General features: G+C 41.9%; 1 protein-coding gene across 16 annotated transcripts in view; it reads left to right on the plus strand.

Moving 5' to 3' along the window:
- Window positions 1-13,544, plus strand: part of LDLRAD4 (low density lipoprotein receptor class A domain containing 4) — a 578,686-nt gene that overhangs the window by 26,391 nt on the left and 538,751 nt on the right. For 8 of the 16 annotated variants that reach the window (XM_019668244.1, XM_019668230.1, XM_019668249.1 and 5 more), the window contains exon 2: window positions 3,948-3,992. The exons of the other annotated variants lie outside the window; for them this stretch is intronic. The gene's annotated coding sequence lies outside the window, so the exon portion shown is untranslated. The remainder of the gene's footprint in view (window positions 1-3,947; window positions 3,993-13,544) is intronic. 16 annotated transcript variants of the gene reach the window in all.

The raw sequence follows: 13,544 nt of genomic DNA on the forward strand, positions 1-13,544 counted from the left end.
TGGATTGACCCTATTGTTAGGATTTTTTATCCTCACGGAAAGGAGGGATCATTCTTTTTAAAGTTAAACTTAATAAATATTTAGAAAGCATGTATCATATACCTCATTAGCAATTTTGTTAGGCACTCTGGAAGAAATAAAAACACATAAATTAACTATGTCCTATGGACCTTATAATTTTGGAGGGCATTACTTAAGCATAAGAGATTCTTGGAAAGTACTGTCGACTGTCTCAGTTTGGTGGACATTTGCTGGTGATAGGTTCTGTAAGTGGAGCTGTGCCTGGGCCAATGTCATAAGGGGGGAATGTTGAGAAACGACTTTGTGGACGAATAGTATGCTTGAAGTGCTATGCAGGCGTGACCCTGACTTCTCAGGACCACAAGTGCCTGGACTTGGAAGACCACCATGTCACCTAGCCAATCCCAAACCCTAGGAAGGCCTGACTATGCTATGACCTTGAACCATGGGGGGCATGCTTAATACCATCTTGTCCTCACCATTAATGAGTCCTTATTCAGTCCTAGGGGTAACAGTGCAGATTCAAGGTGAGACAGGCAAGTGAGGAGAGAGTTTTTTATTTATGCATTGGATTTAAGTGATGTCAATTCTCGGGGCTGTCTGAAGTTTTTGCTGAGTTTATTCTAGTAAAAAATACTACTACTCCTTATTAATATGCATATAAGACTTTGCCAAGTGCTTACTATACAAGATATTATTGTCTTCTGTTTTTTCCAAATGTGCAAACTGAGACTCAGAGAGGTTGAGTGATGTGCCCAAGTCACAGGGTAGGAAGGAGTTGGCCCTGTCCCTCAAGCCTACATCTTGGACCCTGGCTCTATATTGTGCTATGGCCCACACATCTCTAAGGATTGTGGACAGCAAAGTTTCTCCAAACAGGATGAGAACAGACAGCATGATGGTTTCTGTTCAAGAGGGGCAAAGAGAAGTGATGTTTCTCAGATCATATGTACAGATGGCAGCTCCTGGCCTCCTGTTAGGGGTGAGGGAGCAAAGGCCCTTCCTTACAGCTCTGCTGAGCTGTGAATGTGGGCCTGTTCTTTGCCTCTCTTCCTCTCTGGCTTCCACTTCTTCTTGCCTGCAGCCCAGTGGGAGGATTAAGGGACAGGGCGTGCAGAGTGCTGAGCATGTGTCCAGTACGTAGTCGGGCTCAAGGCTCAGAACACTGTCACCGTCATTACTTTGTTTCTGCAGAGTGGTTCTCTGCCTGGAATTACAAGGCAGGCACTGACAGATGTATAAGTAGATGCTCAAGAGCAAATTAAAAATGCATTGTTAAAAATGGATTTAATGTGTGAACAAAGATTGGCATGAAGGTTGTTGGGTCCCTGTATTTTTAGAGGCTAATTAAAGTGCATGAACAATAATACATTCAGATAACCCATATTGTCTAAAATAACCATAACACATTCACTAAAGACCTAATGGCATAGGATGATGTGCTGGCAGCCTACAGCGGTCCAAATGGTTTGTGGCCATCATTATTACCCTCAAGCTCTACCTGTTTTTGCCCATATTGAGATCAGACTGTGCCCATAGGTCCTGGCCCTGAGGATCTCAGCTGCCTGGCACCTGGTGATGTGCCTCCTGTCTGTTTCTGCAGCCCTGAGTTTGGGACATGTGTGGAGTTCTCCTATGCCACTTGTCTAAATCACTGACAGAAATCTATGGTCAGTTTTCTGTAAAGTGCTTTATTGGTGATGAGGAGAGGGAGAGTGATTTATTACGGGTGGGTGTTCACACACCGAGGTTATATGCAATTGCTTCCCTTTAGTTGGCCCCGGCCATAATATAAAATGCAGATGCTACAGCCATTACTGGGTAACTGGCCCACTGCTTATCGGTTGGAGTAGGTATTAGAGTGGTCAGGGTTCTGTAAAGAAACATGATCCCCGATGATAGAATTCCCCGTTTTGTCAGTGCCTTGGAAAATTTGTTTCCGAAGATGAAGTGTGGAGTGAGCTGTGTCAGAGGCTGTCTTCTCTTATTACAACATTTAGCTAGTTTATTTGGAGGAACTGGTGGTCTACTGACATTCCATTAGTCACACTTAGAAATGAGAACATTTGTACTTAGCAATCTCAGGGTTTAAACAGTCTTGCAGGTGGCTCACAAGTGCTCAGTAACACGAGATTTTTAAAACTAAGTTAGTCTGTGATGCCTTTTTATCTGTAAGCACATAAAAATGCTTCCTAACAGTGTATGTGTGTTCATTGCACACAGATACAGTGATGGCATGATAAGGACAAAAAAGACCTGGAGTAAACGCAAGGACTCTAAAAGTCATAATTAGAAACACATCCGTTCTCACTGACAGCCTTTCAAATTCCAACCTGGCTAGCTAGCTAGCTTTTCAGGAGCCAGGAGATAGTAGGTACGGGTTACATTTTCAGGCTGAAGGATTTAAAAATCTATAGTCCTCCCTTTTCTATCACTAACCACTGCTTTAAAAAAATTTCCTTCAATTATTTTGAAATAATTGTAGATTTATAGAAGAATTGCAAAGATAGTGCCGAGTTCCCATTAGCCCTTCATCCAACTTCCCCTAATAGAGGAATACCTTGTTTTATTGTGCTTCACTTTATTGCACTTCACAGGTGTTACGATTTTTACAGATGGAAGGCAAGGCCCTCCACCAGCAAAAAGATTAGGACTTGCTTTATTGTGTTACTTCTATTGCAGTGGTCTGGAACTGAACCCACAATATCTCCAAGACATGCCTGTATTAACATCTTACTCAACCTTGGTACACTTACCACATTAACACTGTGATAATTTGATCACATATCAAATTAGCATTGGTACAAAACTGCTAACTAAAACCACAGACTTGATTTGGATTTCATCAGTTTTTCTATAATATCCTTTTTCTGTTCCCAGATCCAATTCAGTATGTCATGTTGTGTATAGCCACCGCTCTTTTTCATTCTTTAAACAATTTTATTAACTTTTTATTATGGTAAAATTTCAAACTCTTTAAAAGTGGAGAACAGTATAGTGAATCCCATTCTCAGCCATGATCAACATCTTCTGTGTCCATCAGTTCTCATTTCCTGTTGAGGAAGTTGGCCTTAAATGAGTGACTGTGACCCTCAGCAGTACCCTTCACATGTGTGTATATGAGGCCTGCAGAGTTTGTACCTGATTGCATGCTTGTTGTGTGTCATCACGTGGTCTCTTCCTAATGCTCTGGTGTTACTACTGAAAGCATCTTTAAATGAGAACTGGATTTGGTCTTTCTCCTGCTTTCTGCCACAGTTTCAAAGGAAAATGCTCCAAATGCAAGGGATATGCAATAGGATTTGTTCGCCAACACACTCACTCTGGAGCCTTTCTTCATCACTTCTATTTGTGTTTATTGTTATTGATTGTGACCCTGTGGTTCAGAAAAACCTCTTGAACTCCATATAATTTCACTTTTCTTGAGAAATGTGATTGTAAGAGCCAGACTAAACTGCAGAGTCTAAGGAGAACGGCTGCATTACTTCCGTATTCCACCTTCCCTAGATGCCCAGGATCCTTATGTCACCTCTGAATGCCAAGTTACCCCCTTGCTCCAAATGTACTTCTTTCTCCTGGCAGAGCTGTCTTTTCCTGTAGCTTTTCCTCCAATGAATGAACCACCAGCCTACTAATAAATAGGTTTATGGGTTTAACTGCTAAGCTACTTCACACCAAGGTGTTAACAACTATTAGTATTTTCACTGTTGACCCCTTGGGGTTATTTACATTTTAAAGAGATGGTGTCTTGAAGAACAATTGTTTAACACAAATGTGGAATTCCTGACCTTGTAGCCAGCTACTGAAGAGGCTAAGATACCTTTCTTACTGGTCTTCAAAACAAATTAGTGGCTTATATGAAAACTCAACCCTGGTGACTATAAACGAGGCAGATTGAAAAGAATGTTATTTTTGTGTTTCCATAGAAATATGATTGTTTGAAGGGGACTTGGATCTTCCAGTGAGAAACAGTATGTATTGAAATGTCTCTTCATATTAGAATAACTCTCTTTGCTGTAAATGAAGTTTTTAATGAAAAATTGATGTTATTACTGAAACTCAAATGCGAAGTTGCATTCATTCCTTTGGCGATTATTCACTGTGCTCACTGCGAGGTGCTGCCAGGTGCTAGGGACCCAGGGGAAGGCCACAGCCCTGCATCTAACCAGGTGACTGACCCCAGTTTGACTTTGATACACACATGATTTATTCCCAGTAGTCACTGCTAATATTATTACAATTACAAATAGAAACCCAAGAAAGACGATGGGGTTGGCACTGCAGTCGTTCCATTGGAACATAGTGGGTCCCCAGTTCAGCATTAGGCAGTGGGATTACCGTAGATGGGCAACAAGGTCTACCCTCTGTACTTAGCCATCTTAGGAATTAATTATGGGTAGATATTGATGCATTTTTTTGTGTACCTGTCACATAAAAGTGTGACACTGTAACTCAGTTGTGTCACATGGCGTCCTCATGTGAATCAGTCAGTCCACACTTAACAGGGTGAAATCTCAGAGATGACTGTGCACATGGAAAATACCTGATTTATATAATGTGTGAAGACCATTGAAAATCGGAGAGAAGCTGGTGTGAGAAACTTAGATGCCCTTGGCTGATATTAAAAGTAAGGCTTATATGAAATGTTTAGCAACAGCCTCCTGTGCTATCTTCCTCCACATGCACAGTCGTGTCTGGGCCTCTGCAAAGAGGCGACCCTTGTTGCTAGTATAGTAAGTGTATAGTCTTATTAGGCTTTCTTCTGTTTATTTTGTGTCTTGGCATTTTGCTAGTTTTCCAAACCACTGCCTGCTCAGAGAACAGATGGCATGAGACCAGTGCGTGCTCGAGTAGCAGCCAGGATAGTCAGAGGGTCCAGGGTCCAGGCCTGCTCGCTCCTGGCACAGCGCCTCCCATGTCTCTGATCCCAAGTCTGAGTGATCACTGGGCTCTTTGGCCAGCCTGGTCTCCGGATGTAGGGTCAGACTGCTGGGCCTAGTCCCAGAGGCGCCCCAGGTGGTGGCCGTCTTCAGTCTTCATGCACTGTCAGTGCCGAGAGGTGCCACAGGAGAAAAAAGGAGTGAGATGAAGAAGTGTCAAGCATTGCAGCTGCCGAGGACACAGAGCTGCAGTCCTACTGGAACAGGCAGCAGGAGCTAGAGCCTCTAAGTGACCAGAGGCAGTCATTGTGAGGGAAGCCAGACACATTTTCGTATGCTTCTGCCCTTGAGCATGCTTAGACTGTTTACTGAATGTGTCATTGACTTCATTTCTTTATAGAGACGTAATGTGAATTTAGGAAGAGTAGTATTTAAAAACTCCTTTTTTTCCCTCCCCGTTCCCCCTCTTTGAAGGAATTCCTAAGCCTGCAGGGTAAACTAGCGTTAGGATGGTTAATAAGTCTTTCTTCTGACTGATTTAATATGAGCAGGCAAGGTTCCTTTTGGGACCGGTTATGACACATGGTGCCAATAGTGGTTAGTTTGTAATGGGAAGTATGGTGTGTATTACCTTGTGAATTCTGCAAATAAGAAAGGGAGAGGGACAGAGACAGAGGAAGAAAGAAGGAATGTAGTCAATGAAAACAGGAAAACCTGGATTCAGAATCTCTTGATAGTCTCATAAAAGCCTAATGATCAGAATCAATCTTACTTGTATTACTTTTCTGTGGAAATGAACACAGGCACCTTTGATCAAGCACAGTGTGGCTGTACGTGCCCCTTTACACTCAGGTGTCACTGCCCGTGATAGTGTGGGTGCGTTTCTGATGATGCCCCCTCCCCTGCTCACTCACCAGCTCAGCGTACTCAGCCCAGCCCAGCCGGCCTTGGGAGCTGACTGTGAAGTGGGGAGAACGTAGTGATCAAGCAGTCCTGTGAATAAATGTGCACTTGCTCCTGGGGAGAGCCTGCAAGGCAAGCATAACCACGAGAGCATTTCCCTGCCTCTGTGGTAGATGGTAGAGGGAGAGCTGACTGGGGACAGGTGCTCACAGTGGAGGCAGGGAACAACCTGGGAGGGAGTGTGGAGGGCAGGTGGGTGGCAGGGGTCCCTCAGGCTGGTTAAGGGTTTTCTTTTCTGAGACCCTGCGGGATCTTGAAGGTTTTGGAAAGCCATTGGAGTGTTTGGAGCAGGGGGATGACAAGCTCTGTTTTCACTTGACTGTGGTGTGGAGACTGGGCAGGGGGTGTGGAGGGTCAACCTTTGAACATATGAGGAAGGCCCTGGCACAGACAGGGCAAGGGCTGCTTTGAGGCCATTCGGCTGATTTGGGTCATAGTTGGGCCTAAAACTCCAGCTGTAGTGTTTGCTCTTATAGGTACATCCAATATTATCTTCCATTCATGACTGTTCTAGCACTAGATGTGTTCTTACTCTGAACTAGAGTGAACCTCACCAAAAAAAAAATGACCACAGGTAACAAGCATGAAAAAAACAACACATTTCAAAGAAACAAACCCCCAATTCTTATAATTTTAAAAGCTCCACTGGTGGCATGTGTGGGAGTCAGGGAGGGTCTTATCAGTCAGGTGAAATTTGAGCAGGGAGCCAAGGGAGTGACCCATGTGGTTATTTGGGAAGATTTCTAGGTAGAGGGAACTCTGTGCAAAAGCGTTGAGGCCAGAGCTTTTCCGGACTGTTCCAAGTCATGTGACTGGAGAGGAGCAAGGGGAAGAAAGGGATACAGGCCAGGTATGCATGTGCGTGGTCCTGTAGGTCCCTATAGGGCTCTGGTGAAAGGGGCCAGTCCAAACTTGGAGCAGAGCAGTGTCTTGGCTTCGATTTCATGAGTGGAACAAAGTGGGGGTAACGGCAGAGGAGTCGTTGAAGTACTGAGTCCCTAGAGGTGATGGCTCTCAGGCCAGGGTGTTCCCGGTGGAGGGAATGAATCAAAACCTGGAAAGTGGTGCTGTGAGGGTTCGCTGCGGACTGAGAAAGACAAGAGTGCATTTGAGATTTTGCCTGAGCAATTGCAGTTGTATTTTATCAGGATGGGGAAGATTGGGGAAGTTTTGATCATCAATTTTATTGTGAGGAGACAATTTATTATTACTATTATTATCATTATTATTAGTAATAGAAGTAGTAATATTTTAGCTGACTTTTATTATTACTGTTTGTTGACATCTTGTTTCTGTGGTTGTGCTCTCTAACCTTTTAGAAAACAGCTTACCACTTATTTAGGATATTATGAGTGTTAATCGTCCGGAAATCAAATGGAGTTTCTTTGCAAGAAAGATTCAATTTAAAGTACTTTGATTCTTCAGGGGAAAGGGAAAGGGAAAAGATTTTAATGCTCTATTTATTATTCTATCGAAAAGTAGAAGAGTGATTATAGATGTTGACAGGACTCAGATCCATGAACTGCCCTGAATTGGGTGGCACGAGGTTTGGGTGAATCTAAATCTGTTTCCTTCCTTTAAAAACATCTTTGTATATTTGAGATGGGTCCTCTATGTTGGGAATAGAAATGGCTCCTCTTTTAACACATTGTGGACCGGTGATGGAGAGTTGCGTCTATACATTAAGGGGGAATGTTTCCAGAGGTATCACACCCTCAAGCACTACTAGGGTCTTTGGTGAGTATTTCCTGAAAATTTCAGTTCACAAAAATAGCGAATTTGTCATAAAATTTTAAAGAAACTCAGTATAAAAGTTGATTTAACTGGTTTAAACCCTGGGAACATGCATTTAAACAGTTTAAATGCCCTGTCCTCAATGTGTTAAATTAGGGTCCCTTTCCTGGCTCTGTTATCAGAGTTACTCTTGTGTGATGCTGGTTAGAAATGCAGATTCTCAGCCTCACCCTGACCCACAAATTAGAACCTGCTTTTTAACAAGGTCCTGAGGAGGTTCATGCATCTTAAAGTTTGAGAAGTACTGAGTGAAAACAATTTTAAGTGTTTCTGAAGCCTTCTTGCTTCAGGGTCAGCATTTCATCAGGGCCACTGGGTTTAAATACAATGAAAACCAGCAGGTCTTTCGAGCTGCTCTGAACAGGGTCAAGTTACAGATCACCGCCAACAGCATCTCTAGCAGTCTGGCACCCTGTAGATGCTTTCTTTCTTAGAGAGCCCTTTGAAAATGAGATCCCTGGTAAGTTGGCGTGTGCACTGGCATGAAATAGAGAGCCCTCTCTCTTCTAAAGAGAGGATCAGAAGTGGGGGCTGAGTGAATGGAGGGGGAAAGCCCAGGTGTCTGGGCACCCAGTGTTGCTGGTGCACCTGCTGGGGTGAAAGGAAATTCATATTGCTGACAAGAAATAGCTGTTTGATGTACATTGGAGCACTTATTTGGGAAACATTGCCCATAGATCTCAGAACTGTTTGTTGCATTTTCCTTAAATATTTCTCTTGTCAAAATGATGAGAAAATAGCTTGTGTGGGAACTGGAGAAGTGCAAATTTGTTAATACTTCCTTTGACAATGGTTTGTATTCAGAGCTGTTTATGAGCTGTCACAAATCATTTCCCGTTAAAAATGTTCTGCTGTTCAATCAAGTAGAGATGGAAGGGTCTGGGAGAATACACATGGCCTCATGGCCCCAGCTCAAGAAGGGCTCAAGTATGTGTGCTGTGGTTCTGATTTTTAAGTTGATGAATTGAATTGTAAACAGTGCAAATGTCCTGGTTTCTGTGGAAAAGTTCTGTTTTGAAAATCTTTTCTCTTTTAATGATCATGAGAAGCCCAATATTAAGGCATAAGTTTGAGATTTAGCCATTCTTTTGATGGCTAGGATAGAGAGGAACTCAATACATGTCCTTTTGTTCTTTCATGATGTTTGTCAGACTCAGGGGTGGTGCTGTTAGCTCATCATTGATAAGAACATGGCATGCAGTTGTTTTCCCACTGATGTGCCCTGACCCGTCTGTCCCACCCCATCCACCTTGTGCTCAAGGCTGACATCTGCAGTGGCTTTCAGAGTGCAACTTGTGGCCTTGCGAATTGTGAGAAATCAAATGATCATATGGGGTTTTTTCTTTATGGATCTGGATGCTTTATAGCAGAGGTTCTCAACTGGAGGTGATTTAGTCTCTCAGGGGACATTTGACAATGTCTGGAGACATTTTTGGTTGTCATAACTGCAAGGCAAGAGGGGCTACTGGTATCTAGTGTGTAGAGACCAGGGATCCTTTACATGCTCCACAATGCACAGGACAGCCCCTACGTCAAAGAATTATCTAGCCCAGATGTCAGTACTGCTGAGGTTGAGAAACCCTGACTTAGAGTTAGTGACAGTTTTGATAGATGGATACGAGTGGGTAAAGATAAGAACATATACCTTGGCCAGATAGTGGTTGAAAAGATGTCAGATCTCCAATGTCTGTTCCTATTTCTTTTTCATTTGATTACTTAATATTCAGAAAAGAAATTCCATTGTCCAAATCCATTTTTACCAACCAGGACAGATAGTCACAAACTGCTAAGGTCCAGATGGGTAGACTCCTTCAACGTAGGTAGCCCTACTTTTTTCTTCTGTGCTTCCAGAACATTTTGCTTGACGATAAAAAAGCACATCTCTAAATGGATGAGAGGGGTTTTCTTTTATAAGCTCCTGATTTGTCTTAATCAGTGAATTCTATGAAATCCTTTTTTGTTAGGATTAAAATGGAATCTGCTAATAAAATACCCATTGTGGACAATGATGAGCACACTGGAAATGTGATACCTTTTCTTGAAGATTTTATGTTCAAGAAATTTGGATATTTACTTAAATTTTGTTTTCATGACTTCAAAATTCAAGTTTTTTTAAACAAATGTTTAAAAATGAGTAGAGGGAAGTTCAGAGACTGGAAATAGATCACCTGTGTACTGAAGTTTAAACTCTTTTTCACAATCACTCTTCCTTTCTTTCACCAGGTGCTCTCTTAAAAGCTTTTGTGATCTGCTTACACCTTACAGAAATTTGCAATTGATAAATTTGTTGTTCATTAATTTTGTCTTTAGGCCAGTAATATTTCTTTCTAGCTTATTACTAAGGTTGTGGTTTGGTCTCTTATGATACAGATTTCCTCTTTCCTTAGCTAGATTACTGATAATGTTCAAATGGGGCAGATAAAAGATTAGGCCAAAACAACTGCCCTTTAACCTCTATAAAACAAAGTCTTCTGAGAAAATGCTGTCTAAAGGGGACTCAATTTAATCCAGAATGGACAGGTGCAGCTGCCATGTACAACTTCTGGGCCCAGTATGATGGCAGACCAGTGAGTTCTCAGGGCAGGTTATAGTTTATTATTTCATGCTCAAGTCAGGATGACAGTGTGTTCCTGAAACGAACTCTGCTTTTGGAGGCTATTGTTTTTCTGGAGCACTTGTACAACTTCACACCTCCTCCAGACTGAAGCAAATTTGCATAGTTTATGGCTACCTCCTGATTTCTAATTGACTTCTGGGTAAAATGAATCTTAACACTAAAACATCCCACAGTAGTAGCTCTTAGAGAGGTACAAGTAAAAGAAGCCAAAAGTCTTAGAATGTTTTATTATATATATATCATACATTGTTATATGGTTTTGATTCATTTTCTTCCAGTTGTTTCTTTGCTTGTTTTCTGATTTTATCTATCTCTATCTATCTATCTATCTATCTATCTATCTATCTATCTATCTATCTATCTTACTCACAAAACTCAAGGGGCATTCATGCTACCTTTCCCTTTAAAGTGAGAAGGCTATAATTTACTTTCAGATAATTTCTTAAAAGCACATATTGCTATTTCTGAAGGTCATTGCTTTGACCTACTGATTTTCAGTGTCACTGAGTGGCTCACGTTCCAGCACATGTGTCACAACTTTGGAAATACACCCTTTGCTGCCTTGAGCTTCTTTCTGACTACAGCACCAAACATTTCTCTCTTAGCTGACTGCTCCCTTGATATCTGTGAAAACAGGACCTTCTCTAGTTTTTCAGCAGTACTGTTGAGAGTTCTGAAGACTTTCTTTGCCTTAGGAAACTGACTGGAGAAGATTGTCTTTTATGTACTTTCATAACCAACTTAAATGTACTAGAGCACTTTGCAAACCTTTCTCTAATATGTTTTTTAACAAATAGCTGAGTCGTATTGGTTTTACATGAACTTGGCCAAATCTGATCATGTTTGGAGTGAATAGCCGCCATCTGACAATTAGTGGGACATGGTGAGATTATTAAGTATAGCATTTCTGTGACTCAGCCAATTATTTTCTTCTCCATATTGTGTTATTTGTTGTTGCTATTCTTTCTCTCACTGTTTCCTTCCCCCTTGCAGATGTCTTTCTTTCTAGAACATTCCTTATCATTTTTGACCTTCTGTGTCATAGACAGGTATGGTCACCTGTACCCATCTGACCTTGAATTCCCTCTGTTAAGTTACATGTCTAAATGGAGCCATCCAGCCTTGGTTTGAACCTTTCTAAGACCAGGTTGCTCATCACTATTGATTGCAGCCCATTTTGAGGACAATGCAGCAGCTGGAATGCCCCTAAGACTGGGTTGAAATGTGCCTCTCTGTGACCTTCCCTGGCCTGTGATTCTTCCACATTGGCCCTGCAGATATTTGAAATTACCTCTGATGCCCCACCTGACCCTCTTCTTTCCAGGTTGGAAACCCAGCTTGCTTTTACTGTTCCTTCTCTGGCACATTGATAGCCTCTCTGTGTTCCTCTTCTAGATGAGGGTGTGCTCACCAGTTGGTGGTAGGAGTGCTTTCCAGAACCTAGCTGTGATGCACACTGTGTCTTAGTGTGGCAGGCTTGACGAGGTGACAATAGTATTAGTGATGCTGAGATGCTGGGGCATTTAATTCTGGCTCCAGTAAACAGCAAAACTCTGCCCCAACATTCCATTTACTGGTGGAAAAACAGAACAGTGGGCTCTTGCTGTTCTGCTTCCTAGATGATAGATTTTCTTTGTATTGTTTATCAAGAAAGAATGTGGTTTCCAGCCAAGGACTTGGATTCCTGGTTCCTAGTGAACGGTTGTTAGTGCTCTCTGAGGCTCTTCATTTGTAGAAAGATAATTTCGAGAAAATGCCCTGTGTGGGACAGGGTAGATTTCAGCAAATGTTTGTAAAAATCCCTGTTCAGTTTAATTTGTGGGCTAAGAATCCTTGTTGTTGGTTTTACACTTCAACTTTAGAACTTTTGGGGTGGGGTTTGTTTCGGCAGCTGTATTCCAAAAGGCAACACTGATTAGGTCCACAGAGCTAGTGAAAAGCCCACCTATAAATTAACCTTGTGGGTAGAACTTAGACAATATTGTTAGAAAGTGCAGTGTTTCTATCCTACTTTTGAATTTCAGGGATGAGGATTTGTAAAGACCTCATCTATACTGAAGACTGCCTGAGAGCCACAGGGTCATTCCAGGCATATGTGCAGAACCTGTGCCGTGTGTGCATTAGGAAGGGGAGGTTCGTGGGGACTGTGGATGCATTACTGCACATGCAACTGGGCCTGAGAGACCAAAGAGGATGTGAGGAAACGGGAGTGATGCTGTGGGAATGGCAGAAACACATGTAGTTTGGTAAACAGGGACTGAACTTGGAGCAGTGCCCATGGTGTGTGAACACCGTGTGCCAGCCTTCCTGTCTGCATTCTAGCAGATATCACAGTAGCCTGGCAAGGCCAGCAAGAGTACCAGGTGGAGAGACTTAGGCTCACCAAGGCAGGAGCTGGCTAGGAGAGAGGTAGTGACTTATGGTGGCACCTCACACCACTTGCTGGTCCAAATTCCAGCTCTGTCTGTTCTTAGCTCTGTGATCTTGGATCATTCACTTGACCTTCCTGTGCCTCATTTTCCCCATATGTAAAAGAAAGATGTTGGTATTATCATACTAGTATTATTCACCTCATAGAGTTCTTTTAAAAAAAGTTTTTAAAATAACATTTTTATTTTTAAATTACAGTTGACATACAATATTATATTAGTTTTAGGTGTATAGCATAGTGACCAGACATTTACATAACTTACAAAGTGATCACTCCAATAAATTTAGTACCCATCTGACACCACACATAGTTATTACAATGTTATAGACTATATTTCCTCTGCTGTACTTCATATTCCATGACTATTTTTTTCCATTTTTCAATTACAGTTGGCATATAATATTATGTTGGTTTCAGGTGTATAGCACAGTGGTTAGACATTTATATAACTTACAAAGTGATTACCCCAATAAAACCAGTACCCATCTGACACCGTACATAGTTATTACAATACTACTGACAATATTCCCCATTCTATACTCTATATCCCCATGACTATTTTGTCACTACCAATTTGTACATATTAATCCCCCCTTCACCCATCCCCAAGTCTCTTATCAGCCCAGCAACCATCAAAATGCTGTCTATCTATGAGCTTGTTTCTGTTTTGTGTGTTTATCCTGTTCTCTAGATTCCACATGTAAGTGAAATCATATGACACTTGCTTTTCTCTGTCTGACTTACTCCACTCAGCCCATTCATGTTGCTGCAGATGGCAAAATTTCATTCTTTTTTCTGGCTGAGTAATATTCCATTGTATAAACGTGCCACCTCTTCT

Source organism: Hipposideros armiger, unplaced genomic scaffold (genome assembly GCF_001890085.2).
Source record: "Hipposideros armiger isolate ML-2016 unplaced genomic scaffold, ASM189008v1 scaffold_522, whole genome shotgun sequence".
NCBI classification, from domain to species: domain Eukaryota; kingdom Metazoa; phylum Chordata; class Mammalia; order Chiroptera; family Hipposideridae; genus Hipposideros; species Hipposideros armiger.